Raw genomic sequence first — 5,290 nt, 5'->3', positions numbered from 1 at the left:
CAAAGCCCATATACTAGAAATTCTCACTACTCTTCACCACATAACACATTCTACTCTATTTGAGTGTGAATATGGTTATTGGAGTGTTAGAATACCTCCTACTTGAATCCATACATCAATGCATACACTAAAGTAAAGCCACCATAGAATCTCCACACAAGATTCCTAGAATTATGCTAAACACATACATCCACAAAACATGATTCCTTTATTATATATTGTTGCACATTGTATGCTTGATAAAAATACAAAAAAAAAAAATTTGTATTTGTGAAATTTGTTGTCTAATTGAGTTATGAATTGTAAGAGTTGTCAAGTATTGCACAAGTCTCTTGGAAAACGATTATTAGACTTTCCACTTTAATACTTGTGTGATTTAGTACACTTACCAATCCCGTAACAACCTACCATAACAATCACTGATGAACAAAAACTGAAAAAGAAAACTCAAAGGACACATGCAAGCATAAAGAAACCATGTGCGAGGAGAAAAATGAATTGGACCAAGAAAAGAATAGAAATTCAACTTAATAAAACCGAGAAACTGATCGATCAAAATTGAAGAACTCCTCACGAGGATCACTCCTACAGTCTCGGATCTTCAATAAAACGAACAGAGGATGAAAACTCTGAGAGAAGTCACATAAATCTAGAAAAGTGATTTTTAGAAAAAAATGTGTTTTAAAATAATGAAACTCATTTAAAAAACTTTCTATTTATATAAACCATTTTAAATATTAAAATAATCGGGTGTCACTATTTTTAAACCATTATCAATTCTAAAACATCATTATTTAGGTCTTTCGTACAAAGAATAACAATAATTTGAAGAAAAAAGAGAAATAGTTTATATACATATGCCACTATAATAAGCCTTTTTAAAAAATTATACAATTTTTTTAAAGTATCATAACTTATTTTTTTTCTCCACTAACATGTCTCACATTGTTAAGAAAATTCCGAAATGCATGAAAACAACAATTCATCAATCTCAAGTTATTATAATTTTTTCTTTGTCTATTTCTGCTTTTTGGCCAACAATTTATGTAACTTATTGTCGAAGAATTGGTTAACCTTCCAGAGTGTCAAGAAGAACGGGTCTTACTATTTGCAGCCAAAAATTTAAGGGCAAGTTGGGTGAGTGAATTATTTAAGTTGTTGGAAAATCATTGACAACATTAAATTCTAATGTTTGGTATAAATGTTTTAAGAACTATTTCCACGAGTCTAACATTTTCAAGAATCAATTCTTAATTAAATTTCTGTTTTAAAAATCAAGCCTTATATATATATATATATATATATATATATATATATATATATATATATATATATATATATATATATATATATATATATATATATATATATTATTTTGAAAAATATCTCTGTTCTTGACAAAAACGAACTATGAAGCAAAAAAGTTGACTGCCAAACTATTAACAAAAACGGAAAATGATATTTTAACTCACTTTTTTTGACCCACTTTTAACCCACCACTCTCATCATCCTTAGATTATCTATTTTAATTTTTTGTAGTGATGTGATGTGATGATCTAAGGGTGATAAGAGTGATAGGTTAAAAGTGGGTCAAAAAAAGTGGGTTAAAATATCATTATCCAACAAAAACCAAGAAAAAGAGTTACCGAATATTCTTCGGTATTCAAATAAGTAAGAATATAAGATTATAATATATAAGAAAACTTACTTTTAGAAAATTATCCCATGATCAAGTCAATAAAAATTAAAATTATTGATATAATAATTTGATAACAACCTTTTTACGTTATTTCAGATATCAATTGTAAAAGAATATTCTTTTATAATATATATATATATATATATATATATATATATATATATATATTGATTATTCTATTTTTAAGATATATAATGCATAATTTCATGACAAAAATATTTTTGAAAAACAAGAAAGATTCCATTTACCTTGAAAGAAATGTGATTAGGGTTAGTGACGGACATTTGTTTGACTAGCTGATATTTGCAAGATTTAAGCAGATGTAGACATGACTTGCATAATCTTAATAATAATAATTATAATAATGCAACTTACTAAAAAATGTTAAAATATAAAGGTGTCAATTATATGCATTAACTATTTGTTTGAATTACAAATTATTTATATTTTTGTCATAGGTTATATCACATATTATACGCTTTTGAATGTTCAGAGTCTTATTATAATCAAATAATTTGATTGGACAAAAGGAGGGTGCTATAGAAAAATAATTCTAAGGAGTAGGGTCATCATGTTGACTTTTGAGTAGAAAGATTTTGTTTTTTGTTTTCTTTCATTAAACATGGTACTGACACTTTGATTAATTTAACTCGAGGAAAGTGAAATTTATGGTGACAAGTTTTTTTACTGAATTTGGATTTTTCTTTTAAAGTTTTTATGGTGTTATTTCTTTATTATATTTTTAAAATATATTGATGAACATTAATAATGTCGTAAAATATATTAAAAAAATTTCAAAGTACCAATAAAAATCTCAATTTCTTGTACTTTAGATATTCAAACTTTAAATTTTTATATAAGGTTGAAATATTTATTGTTAAACAATTTATTTACTGTCTCTTGTTTAGATTTATAAACATAGCAATAGAATACTATAATTAAATGATTTAATGGAAGTACCTAAATTTAATTGTGTTTATTTTGTATTATTTTATGAAGAATTAATTATTTAGTTTTTTGACAAATTTTCTTTTGAAGCTTTTTAATATAGTTATTTTTAAATATTAGATAAAGACGAAGATATTAGATAATAATCTCTTATTCTTGTTTGATTTAGTTTTTTCTTAAGCTTTGCTGCATTAATCTCTTTAAATCTCTTCGATGTATAGTGTTTTTTTATTTCTATTTATTCTTTTAGTAATTCATATTCTTGATTTTTTTTTTTCATTTTTAAAAATCCTTCTATATACTATACTCATTAGTGTTGTTTCGTTAGAGGTGTGAATAGAACCACATTATGTTAGAAATTTTGGGTTATATATATATATATATATATATATATATATATATATATATATATATATATATATATAAATTATTAAATGTCTTAAGATCATTATATTTATTAGTCAATTTATTAAAGTGATAAATTAAGAGAAACTTATGATTAAGTGCATATATGTCATGAAATATTAAATGTTTAGAGACTCTAAATAATATTTTATTTTGATGAGGGGTCAAATTAAAAGTATTGAAATTAATGAAGTAAGGAACAAAAATTACATCAGGGTTATGGTCCCCAATTGTGAGCACGTCCTTATATTCATGTTCCTTTCTCTTCATCTCCATTAGAAGAGAAAATCAAAAGAAAACCTTCAGGTGTTATACTGTTGGAAGACTAGATACTACATTTCATCTACTATTTTCAATGGTGAATCCGAGTATGTTCCCACATTCTACTCTATAAGTTTTGGGGATTGCTAGATAGATTAAAGAATTTAATTGCTTATTTATAATTGGTTTGTAACATAATATCCATAAGTATCCATAAAACGAGAAAACATGTCATTTCAATACCTATAATTACTACATCTCTTAGAAAAACAAAGCTTGTTAATGTTCTTATTTATTATATATATTGTCTTATTCATCTCTTATATAGTATAACAAATTATTGTGACGTTAAATATTAAAATCATGCACAATTTTTTTCTTAATTTGTTCTTCACATTAGTTTCTTTATCATTAATGATTTTACTTGTCTACCTATAACGACAAATTAAATATACCTAAATGGACTTGTGATGACTGTTTCACAACAATCATTTTCCAACAAGTGTACTTATATGTAATAGTATCAACAAGTGTCATATCCACATGGATTTAGCAAATATATTGGTAATTTGATTTTTGGATTTTTTTTTTGTTTTGATAAAGAGTGCAAGTAAAAAATCGATAGTAGTAATTAGATAGATTGAGTGGAGTAAGGGCTATGAATTGATTTCATCTCATCTTTTATGACTACACCACTACCATCTTGTTTATTTATTATGCAAATCATTCAATATTTTGATAGTACTCTTTTTATGTAGATCTAGGTTCATCCTTGATACACTAGAACCTAAGGAATTCAAATCCAGTGTGATTCTTCAACTCCTAGTAGAATGAGTCTTTGCTTTAATGTGTGGGGATCTCTCCTTCGACATCCCCTCTGACAACTAAATAAGCACCAGTACATGCATGATGATTTGATTGGACCACAGTTTGAGACTGGTTTCCAAACTCAATCTAAACCAGTTAAATAGATAAGTGATCAAGTCATCATTAAGCATAAATCAAACCACAAACAATTAAATGAAAGAAAAGTTAAATACCTAAGAAGTAGAAGTGAATAGAATCAGAATTAATTACATCAAACCTCGACATGAGGGAGTTCAGCTACTCATAGAATATTACAATGCAATTCCACATCATATACACATAAGATCTACACTAAGAACATCTCCCTCATGCCTCATAGACCCTATTGTATCCTACTGCTACATTCTTTAGCCTCCAATCAATGCATAGAATGACGACATGATGCCTTTATTTATAGGAATTTTTGGGCAATGCTCAGCCCAACTTTTGGTGCTCAGCCATAGGAGTTTCTTCACAAGTGGATTTCCTTTTTAGGTCAACCCCTTGTCCTAGTGCTTAACACGTGACCTTTCCCTCTTTGGAGGGTTTTCTTTGCTGCTCAACCCTATGAATTTGTGCTCTAGATTTCCTTGCAAAGAAGGTTTCCTCAGAAGGCTCAGCTCCATTTGTTGTGCTCAACTCCATTTGTTGTGCTCAGCTAAAAAGTAAAAATATGTTGTCCTGTCTTTTCTACTTCCATAGCTCAGTTGCAGTACTGTGGCTTAGCTGCATACTTGACATTTTCTTTTATATTTACTGCAAAACAACAAAATATCATTACAATTCATAAAACTCTATTTATCAATATCTCATTTTGTATCTTGAGCTTAAGGAGGTTCCTTTTATACATAAATAACATCATTTGATACATGATAAGTTTCAATTATAGATAAAAAAATTTACTTATTCTTGACACTTATCAACTTGATTCCTACATTCCTTGTCATATTGATATATGATTACGAGTTGATCCACTTACACAAGTAATCAATGTCAACAAGATGAAACAATGTAATATAGTGTATGTAATGATTTATGGATTCAAGTAAGATTACATCCTAACACTCTAATGGTTCATGTGGTGAGAGAGTAGGAAGTCTTAGTCTAAGGTAGGATAATGATCTTAGATGA

The sequence above is a fragment of the Vigna unguiculata genome, chromosome 10 (assembly GCF_037176805.1).
Source record: "Vigna unguiculata cultivar grain cowpea cultivar isolate G323 ecotype 2 chromosome 10, ASM3717680v1, whole genome shotgun sequence".
Lineage (NCBI taxonomy): Eukaryota > Viridiplantae > Streptophyta > Magnoliopsida > Fabales > Fabaceae > Vigna > Vigna unguiculata.
This window is presented reverse-complemented; position numbering follows the sequence as displayed.